The sequence below is a fragment of the Oncorhynchus nerka genome, linkage group LG13, assembly GCF_034236695.1.
Source record: "Oncorhynchus nerka isolate Pitt River linkage group LG13, Oner_Uvic_2.0, whole genome shotgun sequence".
Taxonomy (NCBI): Eukaryota; Metazoa; Chordata; class Actinopteri; order Salmoniformes; family Salmonidae; genus Oncorhynchus; species Oncorhynchus nerka.
In genome coordinates, this window is record NC_088408.1 from 56,257,724 (window position 1) to 56,272,538 (window position 14,815).

Sequence of the window (14,815 nt, forward strand, 5' to 3'; positions counted from 1 at the left end):
ACCTGTCACACACTGAAGGCCTATAGGTTTGCCACTGTACTAACCTGTCACACACTGAAGGCCTATAGGTTTGCCACTGTACTAACCTGTCACACACTGAAGACCTATAGGTTTGCCACTGTACTAACCTGTCACACACTGAAGACCTATAGGTTTGCCACTGTACTAACCTGTCACACACTGAAGGCCTATAGGTTTGCCACTGTACTAACCTGTCACACACTGAAGGCCTATAGGTTTGCCACTGTACTAACCTGTCACACACTGAAGACATATAGGTTCACCACTGTACTAACCTGTCACACACTGAAGACCTATAGGTTCACCACTGTACTAACCTGTCACTCACTGAAGGCCTATAGGTTCACCACTGTACTAACCTGCCACATACTGAAGGCCTATGGGTTCGCCACTGTACTAACCTGTCACTCACTGAAGGCCTATAGGTCCACTGTACAACCTGTCACACTGAAGGCCTAACCACTGTACTAACCTGTCACACACTGAAGGCCTATAGGTTTGCCACTGTACTAACCTGTCACACACTGAAGACCTATAGGTTCACCACACACTGAAGACCTAACACCACTGTACTAACCTGTCACACACTGAAGACCTATAGGTTTGCCACTGTACTAACCTGTCACACACTGAAGACCTATAGGTTTGCCACTGTACTAACCTGTCACACACTGAAGACCTATGCCACTGTACTAACCTGTCACACACTGAAGGCCTATAGGTTTGCCACTGTACTAACCTGTCACACACTGAAGGCCTATAGGTTCACCACTGTACTAACCTGTCACACACTGAAGGCCTATAGGTTTGCCACTGTACTAACCTGTCACACACTGAAGACCTATAGGTTCACCACTGTACTGTGCACACACTGAAGACCTATACTAAACCTGTCACACACTGAAGGCCTATAGGTTTGCCACTGTACTAACCTGTCACACACTGAAGACCTATAGGTTCACCACTGTACTAACCTGTCACACACTGAAGACCTATAGGTTTGCCACTGTACTAACCTGTCACACACTGAAGACCTATCGGTTTGCCACTGTACTAACCTGTCACACACTGAAGGCCTATAGGTTTGCCACTGTACTAACCTGTCACACACTGAAGACCTATAGGTTTGCCACTGTACTAACCTGTCACACACTGAAGACCTAGTTTGCCACTGTACTAACCTAGAAGTATTGCCACTGTACTAACCTGTCACACACTGAAGGCCTATAGGTTCACCACTGTACTAACCTGTCACACACTGAAGGCCTATAGGTTCACCACTGTACTAACCTGTCACACACTGAAGACCTATAGGTTCACCACTGTACTAACCTGTCACACACTGAAGACCTATAGGTTCACCACTGTACTAACCTGAAGGCCTATCCACTGTACTAACTGAAGGCCTATAGGTTCACTGTACTAACCTGTCACTACTGACCTGACACTACTAAGGTTTTCCCACTGTACTAACCTGTCACACACTGAAGGCCTATAGGTTGTACTAACCTGTCACACACTGAAGGCCTATAGGTTTGCCACTGTACTAACCTGTCACACACTGAAGACCTATAGGTTTGCCACTGTACTGTCACACACTGAACCTGTCACACACTGAAGACCTATAGGTTCCACTGTACTAACTGTCACACTGAAGGCCTAACAACTGTCACACACTGAAGACCTATAGGTTTGCCACTGTACTAACCTGTTACACACTGAAGACCTATAGGTTTGCCACTGTACTAACCTGTCACACACTGAAGGCCTATAGGTTCACCACTGTACTAACCTGTCACACACTGAAGACCTATAGGTTCACCACTGTACTAACCTGTCACTCACTGAAGGCCTATGGGTTTACCACTGTACTAACCTGTCACACACTGAAGGCCTATAGGTTTGCCACTGTACTAACCTGTCACACACTGAAGACCTATAGGTTTGCCACTGTACTAACCTGTCACACACTGAAGACCTATAGGTTCCACTGTACTAACCTGTCACACACTGAAGACCTATAGGTTTGCCACTGTACTAACCTGTCACACACTGAAGACCTATAGGTACTAACCTGTCACACACTGAAGACTATAGGTTCACCACTGTACTAACCTGTCACACACTGAAGGCCTATAGGTTCACCACTGTACTAACCTGTCACACACTGAAGACCTATAGGTTTGCCACTGTACTAACCTGTCACACACTGAAGACATATAGGTTTGCCACTGTACTAACCTGTCACACACTGAAGGCCTATAGGTTTGCCACTGTACTAACCTGTCACACACTGAAGACCTATAGGTTCACAAAGGTACTAACCTGTCACACACTTAAGACCTATAGGTTCACCACTGTACCAACCTGTCACACACTGAAGGCCTATAGGTTTGCCACTGTACAACCTGTCACACACTGAAGGCCTATAGGTTTGCCACCTGTCACACACTGAAGGCCTATAGGTTTGCCACTGTACTAACCTGTCACACACTGAAGGCCTATAGGTTTGCCACTGTACTAACCTGTCACACACTGAAGACCTATAGGTTTGCCACTGTACTAACCTGTCACACACTGAAGGCCTATAGGTTCACCACTGTACTAACCTGTCACACACTGAAGGCCTATAGGTTCACCACTGTACTAACCTGTCACAAACTGAAGGCCTATAGGTTCACCACTGTACTAACCTGTCACACACTGAAGACCTATAGGTTCCCCACTGTACTAACCTGTCTGTAATAGATATAAAAGCTGTTAAGACTTTGTTTCAAGAAAGAAGTGTATATATTTGCCCTGGCGAAGCAGTTTTATGCGCTGACTGAATGGAAGCTGACAATTATGATTTTTTTACTCCTGGTCTTGGCTGTCCTTACTGTCCTTACTGTCCTTACTGTCCGAGACCGAGTCAAGACCAAGTACAAATGTATCCAACACAGAGACCAGACAGAGACACTCAATATGTGGTCTCCAGACCAGACTGGAAAACCGGACTCTACAACACTGGTTGCCAGTATTGAGAGAGTGTCAGACAAAGAAGGAGAGAAAAGGTAGAGAGAAAGAGAGGCCTGAGTGTCTGGATCTGAAGCGAAGTCTTGACAGTGCAAAGCGGAGATGGCAAAGACTGTGTGTTTTTTCTGGAATTGCAGAGAGCAGAGAGAGGGGGGATAGGGAATGTGTCCTCACAGAAACTGGAGCTCGCTTCAAAGACCACTGCAACTATCCCCCACCGATGGCTCACACCGCGAAGGAAGACAGCAGGGAAATAAGACATACTCCCTCGTCATTTAGGCACTCTTACTTTCATTTGCTCACTCGCTCACTTGAAGAGTTCAATTGCAAAATGCTGTCTATACATTTTCAGAAATGTTGGTAAATTAGCTTTTGTGTGTTGAAAGAAATTATGAAAGAGATTGGTTGTGTTTTTTTCTTATCATGGCATGGGTCCTAATAGAAGATAATTAAAGGCCCAGTGCACTACTTTTGTGAAATAATATTGTTTTCAGCAACAACAAAAAACATTTTTTTTTTAAATATATATATATATATACAACCTCAGCACCCCTACTTCCCACGGAAGGCCAGAATAAAATGACGAAGACTCTAGCCACCAAAGCCGTAGACTCTTCACTCTACTACCGTCCGACAAATGGTACCGGAGCATCTGCTCTCGGACCAACAGGCTCCGAGACAGCTTCTACCCCCAAGCCAGACTGCTAAATAGTCCATTAATGGTACCTGAACGATCTGCACTGACTCTATCTTGCACTAACCTTACGCACCCTCACTAGACTATATATACAAACTATATACACACTCACTCGCACACACTACATTGACACTCCCACATAGAATGACACAACAAACACACCCACTTTTACACGCATCGTTTGCCGCTGCTACTCTGTTCTGTATTTTACTCTTACTATTATCTATGCTGATGCCTAGTCACTTTACCCTCCCTTCATGTACATATCTACCTCAAATACCTTACTATTATCTATGCTGATGCCTAGTCACTTTACCCTGCCTTCATGTACATATCTACCTCAAATACCTTACTATTATCTATGCTGATGCCTAGTCACTTTACCCTGCCTTCATGTACATATCTACCTCAAATACCTTACTATTATCTATGCTGATGCCTAGTCACTTTACCCTGCCTTCATGTACATATCTACCTCAAATACCTTACTATTATCTATGCTGATGCCTAGTCACTTTACCCTCCCTTCATGTACATATCTACCTCAAATACCTTGTACCTCTGCACATTGATCTGGTACTGGTACTCCCTGTACAGAGCTCCACATTGATCTGGTACTGGTACTCCCTGTACAGAGCTCCATATTGATCTGGTACTGGTACTCCTGTACAGTCCACATTGATCTGGTACTGGTACTCCCTTCAGAGCTCCATATTGATCTGGTACTGGTACTCCCTGTACAGAGCTCCACATTGATCTGGTACTGGTACTCCCTGTACAGAGCTCCATATTGATCTGGTACTGGTACTCCCTGTACAGAGCTCCACATTGATCTGGTACTGGTACTCCCTGTACAGAGCTCCATATTGATCTGGTACTGGTACTCCCTGTACAAAGCTCCATATTGATCTGGTACTGGTACTCCCTGTACAGAGCTCCACATTGATCTGGTACTGGTACTCCCTGTACAGAGCTCCACATTGATCTGGTACTGGTACTCCCTGTACAGAGCTCCACATTGATCTGGTACTGGTACTCCCTGTACAGAGCTCCACATTGATCTGGTACTGGTACTCCCTGTACAGAGCTCCATATTGATCTGGTACTGGTACTCCTGTACAAAGCTCCATATTGATCTGGTACTGGTACTCCTGTACAGAGCTCCACATTGATCTGGTACTGGTACTCCTGTACAGAGCTCCACATTGATCTGGTACTGGTACTCCCTGTACAGAGCTCCACATTGATCTGGTACTGGTACTCCCTGTACAGAGCTCCACATTGATCTGGTACTGGTACTCCCTGTACAGAGCTCCACATTGATCTGGTACTGGTACTCCCTGTACAGAGCTCCACATTGATCTGGTACTGGTACTCCCTGTACAGAGCTCCATATTGATCTGGTACTGGTACTCCCTGTACAGAGCTCCATATTGATCTAGTACTGGTACTCCCTGTACAGAGCTCCATATTGATCTGGTACTGGTACTCCCTGTACAGAGCTCCATATTGATCTGGTACTGGTACTCCCTGTACAGAGCTCCACATTGATCTGGTACTGGTACTCCCTGTACAGAGCTCCACATTGATCTGGTACTGGTACTCCCTGTACAGAGCTCCACATTGATCTGGTACTGGTACTCCTGTACAGAGCTCCACATTGATCTGGTACTGGTACTCCCTGTACAGAGCTCCACATTGATCTGGTACTGGTACTCCCTGTACAGAGCTCCACATTGATCTGGTACTGGTACTCCCTGTACAGAGCTCCACATTGATCTGGTACTGGTACTCCCTGTACAGAGCTCCACATTGATCTGGTACTGGTACTCCTGTACAGAGCTCCACATTGATCTGGTACTGGTACTCCCTGTACAGAGCTCCACATTGATCTGGTACTGGTACTCCCTGTACAGAGCTCCACATTGATCTGGTACTGGTACTCCCTGTACATAGCTCCACATTGATCTGGTACTGGTACTCCCTGTACATAGCTCCACATTGATCTGGTACTGGTACTCCCTGTATATAGCTCCATTCTTGTGTATTTTATTATATTCCTCTTGTGTTACTATTTTACTGGAAAGTATACACCAATTGTATTCGGCGCATGTGACAAATCAAATGTTTGATGACAGACATGTATCTGTTCAAACTCTATCACTTGAAGGTTTCATTTCAGAGAGAGAAGACGTACTGCTAGGTTTAACACAGTCAAATGTAACAAATAACTACGTTTATAATAAATATAGGTACAAATGATACATTGGTGATGTAAAAAACAATGATTCAATACAATAATATGAGGTCTGTAGGTAAAACATTGACATTTGACAGTTTAGTCATTTAGCAGATGTTCTTATCCAGATTGACTTACAGTAAGTGCGTCCATTTTAAGATAGCTAAGTGAGACAACCAGCTATCACAGTCAAATATACAGAATACGAGCAGTCCATTCCAGCTAAACAATGGATCCATAGCGTTTTGCAAAGAAATACTCATTTTCATAAGCATCTAAAATATTTGACACACAAGGTACAAGTAAGCAATCACTTCTGATGAAAAAACACAAATGTGAAAAATTGGTGGATACAGCGTTACAAAAAGACAGAAATAATATATTTTACTTTCTCACCCACTCCATTCTACTTTCTTCACTCCCTTCACACTCTTTGACTCCTTCATTCACTCCTTCCATCACTCATCCCCTCATTCCACACATTTTATTAACAGTCATTTTTCTACCATCACTTTATTCAGTTCACCCCCCCCCCCCCAAAACAAAAATGTACGAATGGAAAATATATTAATCTCACTCACTCACTCACACTCACACACACACACACCCACACAAACATGTGCAGAGGAACAAACACACACCCTCACTCCCCATCTCCCTGTCGTCCAGGTGTTTACTGTCATATTTACTAAGGGGTTTTGTCTAATCCTCTCACCACACCTGAGTCCTACCCTGTCTGACATGTCACTGGCTTTTCTCTCTCCCTTTCTCTCTTTCTCTCTCTGTCTCTATTTCTCTCTCTCTCTCTCTCTGTCTCTCCTCTCTCTCTCTCTCTCTCTCTCTCTCTCTGTCTCTCTCTCTCTCTCTCTCTGTCTCTATCTCTCTCTCTCTCTGTCTCTATTTCTCCCTCTCTCTGTCTCTATTTCTCTCTGTCTCTCTCTCTCTCTGTCTCTCTCTGTCTCTCTCTCTCTCTCTGTCTCTCTCTCTCTCTCTCTCTCTCTCTCTCTCTCTCTCCCTTTCTCTCTCTGTCTCTATTTCTCCCTCTCTCTCTCTCTCTCTCTCTCTCTCTCTCTCTCTCTCTATTTCTCCTCTCTCTCTCTCTCTCTCTCTCTCTCTCTCTCTCTCTCTCTCTCTCTCTCTCTCTCTCTGCTCTCTCTCTCTCTCTCTCTCTCTCTCACACACACACACTGACACACACACATACATTTACACAGACTCTCATGCTATCGCAACCAATACATGTTCATACTATTTTACATGTTTAGTTTACTATAACCATGAATTCGAAATCCTGATGTACTGTAACTCGTTGACGCAATTAAGAAGTCTGTATCCTATCCAGTGTGTGTGTGTGTGTGTGTGTGTGTGTGTGTGTGTGTGTGTGTGTGTGTGTGTGTGTGTGTGTGTGTGTGTGTGTGCGTGCGTGTGTGTGCATGAGTGTGAATGAGCGAGAGAGAGATCTGCTGAATTATTTACACTCCAAATCCCACCTAATTGGTATCAGGTTTTTAAACGGGGTCAAATGTTGCGGTGCAGCTTTTCTCTTACTGCATCGCATCCGATGTGGGGCTCGGCCAAGCTCTATTGATCTGCGTCTTAGGCCTTTGACTTGGAAACCCTCTGTGCCAACCTAGGACAGAACACACCCAGCATCACAACAACGACAGTCGGGCTGTAGCGCTCCCCATGTCTAGACTGAATCCTGGACCATTACTCCATTAAATAGAGTACATGCTAGGGGAGATTTGTTGAGTCACAGCACCATTGATATGCTGCCCGAGGCTGTGCAATGAGTGGGTATTAGATTTAAGCCCCTTAATAAAGCCAATTAGAATTATAGTTGCTCATGAAGGTAACCTTATCGTGGCAAGGTAAACTTTAGCCATACTGTGTGTGTGTGTGTGTGTGTGTGTGTGTGTGTGTGTGTGTGTGTGTGTGTGTGTGTGTGTGTGTGTGTGTGTGTGTGTGTGTGTGTGAGTGTGTGTGTGTGCGCGCGCTCTCTACATCCCCCAGAACCATGGCAGCAAACAGACCAAGATCGGTGCGGACCACATTGGGGTTGGACTCCACACCCGTTCTCCGGCTGGCCCCCGGCCGGCTCGTTTGATGACCAAGGGAAACCAGGGGCCCGAGACAGAAAGAGAGAGGGGAAAGAAAGCGAGGGAGAGAGACAGGTATAAGAGAGAGGGAGACGGACCGTTACACGATCCAGAGGTTGCCGTGGTGACGGCTCCGTCTGAGACGGACGGCCAGGAAATGGCCACTCATCAATCAAACGCAGAGAGAGGGATGAAAAGGAGGATGGCAGGTCCGTGGGGACTTGCGGGGGATGGAGGAGGGGTGAGGTGGGAGAGAGGGCCAGTGTTCAGCTGTCTGGTTCCCCTGGCCAGGTCTGACGGGCCGTCTGGTCTCCACAGACCCAGTACCCTGCTCCCAGCCTCCCACTGCAAACAGGACACCGGTCATTCAGGAGAGGCCTGGGGCAGAACAGGTGAGGTCTCCCTACTGACAACCAAACGGAGAAGCAGGAGGACAGACAACAAGGTTGGAACCAGCACTCGCAGTACCTGTATAAATCTACACTGAGTGTACAAAACATTAAGAACACCTTCCTAATGTTGAGTTGCACCCCCTTTTGCCCTCAGAACAGCCTCAATTGGTCACGGCATGGACTCTATAAGGTGTCGAAAGCGTTCCACAGGGACGCTGGCCCATGTTGGCTCCAATGCTTCCCACAGTTGTGTCAAGTTGGCTGAATGTCCTTTGGGTGGTGGACCATTCTTGATACACACAGGAAACTGTTGGGCGTGACAAACACAGTGGCGTTGCAGTTCTTGACACACTCAAACCAGTGCTCCAGGCACATACTACCATACCTTGTTCAAAGGCACTGAAATCTTTTGACTTGCCTTTTCGCCCTCTGAATGGCACACATACACATTTACATTTACATTTAAGTCATTTAGCAGACGCTCTTATCCAGAGCGACTTACAAATTGGTGCGTTCACCTTAAGACATCCAGTGGAACAGCCACGTTACAATAGTGCATCTAAATCTTTTAAGGGGGGTGAGAAGGATTACTTTATCCTATCCTAGGTATTCCTGAAAGAGGTGGGGTTTCAGGTGTCTCCGGAAGGTGGTGATTGACTCCGCTGTCCTGGCGTCGTGAGGGAGTTTGTTCCACCATTGGGGGCCAGAGCAGCGAACAGTTTTGACTGGGCTGCGCGGAACTGTACTTCCTCAGTGGTAGGGAGGCGAGCAGGCCAGAGGTGGATGAACGCAGTGCCCTTGTTTGGGTGTAGGGCCTGATCAGAGCCTGGAGGTACTGAGGTGCCGTTCCCCTCACAGCTCCGTAGGCAAGCACGTAGGAAGCCAGTGGAGAGAGCGGAGGAGCGGGGTGACGTGAGAGAACTTGGGAAGGTTGAACACCAGACGGGCTGCGGCGTTCTGGATGAGTTGTAGGGGTTTAATGGCACAGGCAGGGAGCCCAGCCAACAGCGAGTTGCAGTAATCCAGACGGGAGATGACAAGTGCCTGGATTAGGACCTGCGCTGCTTCCTGTGTGAGGCAGGGTCGTACTCTGCGGATGTTGTAGAGCATGAACCTACAAGAACGGGCCACCGCCTTGATGTTAGTTGAGAACGACAGGGTGTTGTCCAGGATCACGCCAAGGTTCTTAGCGCTCTGGGAGGAGGACACAATGGAGTTGTCAACCGTGATGGCGAGATCATGGAACGGGCAGTCCTTCCCCGGGAGGAAGAGCAGCTCCATCTTGCCGAGGTTCAGCTTGAGGTGGTGATCCGTCATCCACACTGATATGTCTGCCAGACATGCAGAGATGCGATTCGCCACCTGGTCATCAGAAGGAAGAAAGGAGAAGATTAATTGTGTGTCGTCTGCATAGCAATGATAGGAGAGACCATGTGAGGTTATGACAGAGCCAAGTGACTTGGTGTATAGCGAGAATAGGAGAGGGCCTAGAACAGAGCCCTGGGGGACGCCAGTGGTGAGAGCGCGTGGTGAGGAGACAGATTCTCGCCACGCCACCTGGTAGGAGCGACCTGTCAGGTAGGACGCAATCCAAGCGTGGGCCGCGCCGGAGATGCCCAACTCGGAGAGGGTGGAGAGGAGGATCTGATGGTTCACAGTATCGAAGGCAGCCGATAGGTCTAGAAGGATGAGAGCAGAGGAGAGAGAGTTAGCTTTAGCAGTGCGGAGGGCCTCCGTGATACAGAGAAGAGCAGTCTCAGTTGAATGACTAGTCTTGAAACCTGACTGATTTGGATCAAGAAGGTCATTCTGAGAGAGATAGCGGGAGAGCTGGCCAAGGACGGCACGTTCAAGAGTTTTGGAGAGAAAAGAAAGAAGGGATACTGGTCTGTAGTTGTTGACATCGGAGGGATCGAGTGTAGGTTTTTTCAGAAGGGGTGCAACTCTCGCTCTCTTGAAGACAGAAGGGACGTAGCCAGCGGTCAGGGATGAGTTGATGAGCGAGGTGAGGTAAGGGAGAAGGTCTCCGGAAATGGTCTGGAGAAGAGAGGAGGGAATAGGGTCAAGCGGGCAGGTTGTTGGGCGGCCGGCCGTCACAAGACGCGAGATTTCATCTGGAGAGAGAGGGGAGAAAGAGGTCAGAGCACAGGGTAGGGCAGTGTGAGCAGAACCAGCGGTGTCGTTTGACTTAGTAAACGAGGATCGGATGTCGTCGACCTTCTTTTCAAAATGGTACACAATTCATATGTCAATTATCTCAAGGCTTAAAAATCCTTCTTTAACCTGTCTCCTCCCCTTCATCTACACTGTGAAGTGGATTTAACAAGTGAAATCAATAATGGATCCTAGCTTTCACCTGGATTCACCTGCTCAGTCGATGTCATGGACATTTTTTGTGCACTCAGTGTATCTTTAAGCATGTTGTTGTAATTGAGGATTGTTTGTGCGTGTGTTTTGTGTTTGTGAATTTCTGTGTCTTATTCCCCCTCCAGTGGAGCTCCGCAGATCCACGATGCTGAAAGGGGTGATGGTTGTGGTGTACTAAGCCCCAGAAGCAGAGCTGTTCGGAAGCACTCTGGTCCTTAAGCCCAGCCTGGCACGGCTGCCTGTCCCAGCCACACCCACTGCCACAGACCGGGATCCAGACCAGGAACAGGGGCTCAGCAGGCAGCCTCACACCAAGAGGATGGTGGCCCTCTCTCCCCCACCTGCCCAGCCCCCCATACCTCCCTGCACCCCCTTCTTATCCTCCTCTGCATCAGCAGTTTGTCTCTTGTTATGTCAGTCACTGATAGTCAGCCAATTAGCCCTAGTTAAGTAAATGTTCGATAAAATAAAGTAAAAGTCCACTTCAGCTAAAATGTTTTAGATTGCTAAGTTAGTTTAACTGCCAGCAATCTAAACATATTATCATGGTTGAATCACCAGCCAAGGGGCCCACAATGATTTTATTAGTCAGTCTCACTCAGATGTCATATGACAAACTGCAAACATTTCTCTCCACCCTACGGCAAAATGTGTAGAATTCCATGAAATGTGTTATAAAATTGCAAAATCTTCTCTCCGCCCCATAGTAAAAACTGTAGAATTTCAATAAACTTGCTTTTTATTTTCTCTACGCTACATGGAAACATTTGTACTTACAAAATGTTTCTCCGCTGTCAAGAGTGGGGCCACTAAAATGTGTGTGGGGGGGTATGGGTGTGGGTACGAGCAACCGAGGCCCCTCATGAGTTCAGATTTTTTTGTGGCCCCCACCCCCCCATCGAAGTTGCCCGTCCCCCTCCAGAGCCTTTCAGCAGAACTCAACTCTGTGGAATGGAGGCGGCAGCCATGTGTGGAATCCTCTGGGGTGGCCCAGCGTGAGCAGCCACCTCCAGGGTTCCATTGTGTTTCCAGGACCATAGTTTTCATTGTTTCATTTTTTTTTGTTCCCGTAAAAACCCAGCCAAAGTCGTTCCTACAGGTTTAAATGTTTGTGGTTTCTTTGCGCCACTACAGATCTGAACCTTGAGTAAGGCATTTCACGGTGAAGACTTCTCTGTAGTCCTCCATCTCAATCAGTCCCATGTGTCTGCTACTATGCTCACCTGACCATGAGAAAATGATTTGCTGCAGAGATAATACCACAGAACAACGGCTGCCTTGCTTTCTGCGGAAACAGGATTATTACACAAAACAGAGCTTTTTGGGGAATCATCAGGAAATCATAGCATGTTTTGTTAAAACTTCCCGCTCTTTTTTCATCGTCAGAGGCCCCTCTCATAGTACAATCTATAAACAGTATACACTGTGTGTGCGTATGCCCGTGTGCGCGTGTGCGTGTGCCCGTGTGTACGCGTGTGCGCGTGTGTGCGTGAGTGTGTGAGAGTCTATCTCTGTCTGAGTAAGAGTGTGGTGCTACATGCGTGCCCTGCCAATCGATTCAAGGTGAGGCTTGTCGATTAAACAACCAGCACCGTGCTCCCTGCCCCACCCCAAAGCAGTCCCACCCCATACATCCCCCTCCCTCCCTCCACCTCACCTGCAGTCTATCAATAACCCCATCAACAGTCCTATTGATCCACCCCCCCCCATCCCCGGCGAGACAGCACGGCGTCTGCACAGGTTTAATTTTTTGACAGATTTACAATAAAGGTGAAGTTATTATTTAACTCTTCCGGCTGTGGCGTGCTCTCTGATTTAGCACCCTGAGAGAGGATGAGTTACAGCCGACGAGGAGAATCTGCCGGTCTAGGATGGTAGGCCCTGTTCATAACTCACTGGCTGAATGTCTAGTTAGTCAATCCCTTGATCTGTAATCACAAATGCTGCCAGAAATTACATGAGTGATGAGCTGTAATAAAAGTGCTTACTTTTCCTGCTCTGTCTCTTAAGTGTTATTGGCAGACCCCTCTCTCCCAGGAGGCCGCGGCTGTGAAACAAAATCCCGACATAAACTGGCTCATTGGCTCGGCTAGTGTGGGAGTGTGGGAGTGTGTTTGTGTGCGAGCGGGCGTTATTCCTCTGCTGTGCTGTTATGCCTCAAGTCTCTTTAGAGACAGTGTCTTACTCTATTTCTTGAATTGTCACTTCCTTGAGACACGAATCTCCAAGCTATTTCCGCACGGCAAAAGCAGCAGGTAAGTCCACACTGGATCCCTCTCATGTGTCCACCTTAGCAACGGCATCGCCAAGGATTCACGACAGCTGTGTTCACCGTCGATCTGTTTTCTTCTGCCCTTCTACAGTATATACTTACTGTTAGAACTGTAAAATGGTCATTTACGTACAGAATACCATTGATCCTGTGAATATTCGACGATGTGTGCTTCTCGGTCTTATTTATGGCAGTAGGGGGGGGGGGGGGGTAGATCTGGCTTAGGAAGACGGAGGTGGCGTTTCGACGAGGTTGACGCTCAACTTCAACGGCTCATGTCCCAGTCGTTCACAGAGCTCTGCTATGGCCTAAAAACTGTAGGATGTAATGGTGCAGTACTGATTTGACCTTTCGCTCAGGGACTCCAACCCAGTACCCAACGAACCTGTGCGATTCCTAAGCCTCGCAGCCTCTGGTGGGTGTATGCTGTGGGGCGTGACAGCTTTGTTGATACGCCCGCTGACCATAATAATTACACAACAGCCAGCTTGCACTATCGATCGGCCCTATTGATGAAATCCTATTTTACTGTAAAGGTCTGTTGATTTGGCGCTTTACAGTGTAAATCTCTCCGCACAAGCAGGCCAGCCATGCAGGACCTCCCACTACCGTGAGTGATGGATGTGAACCAAACAGAGATATATACTGTCTCGCACACAAACACATCTATTCAGGTGGCTCTGCTGAATGGGGAGTAATACACACGGTTCAAGACAGATACAGAAGTAACGATATCCATATCTCTATGCTCTCCTGTGGGAGTTGAGCGCATAAGGATGACAAGTGGGATCTCCTATCCAGACGCTGGTATGACGTGATGTGCGCGATGGTGTTTATGGGGCGTCGGCTTCATCTTATCGTGATTTGTATTGTCAGCGGCGGTTGAATCTGCATGGCGGTAATGGAGGCGTGATGTGGCTCAAGTGCCGCATGGTGAACGGGGAATCGAGATGAATGTGATGGAACACAGTCGAGAACCGGCGTCTATAAACTGCCTCTGGGGCTGATGTGCTCAGAAGGTGAGGGAGGGAGGGAGGGAGGGAGGGAGGGAGGGAGGGAGGGAGGGAGGGAGGCTAATAGAGGGGTGTCATTTCTGGTGTTCAAATGCCCAATCACAATCCATTCCTACAAGACACTGGAATCCACCATCACCATAGTCAGGAGGGATCATTTAAAGAACAACAGTAAGCATATAGTGTTTTATTGTGGTATTTTGTGTTCCCCATGCTTTATATGGTGTTATCTGATTACTAATGTGACATGTGACAATGGCTGAGCTATAACAGCAACAAAGTGGAAAGGAGGTGTTACGTAATATACACTCATGTCTACGGTGTAGCGCATTATCGCCCTGTGATCTTCTCATGGAAAAACATAACACGGGCATTAAAAGGAAAGACCAAATTTATTGCTATTGGAGGAAAAGAAAATAGGCCTTTATGGTTCAGGTTAAACTGTGGTCCACTAGACCGTGTTTCCGCTTTGGCGCACAGTTCAAACGCATGTTTTCTTTTTCATATTTTTCTGGCTGAGCTCTGAACCACTTGGGGGCCATTCCAAAAGGCCATGGTACAGGCTGGTTTTCCCATTTAGGGGCCAAAATGATGTGGAGAGCATGTTCCTCTCCTAGAGGCCTGAAAAATGCTTGAAGCCTGGGTGTAGAGTAATTCACTAGCTCAGCCTCGGCTGCCACAAACACAGCCACTCCCGAAA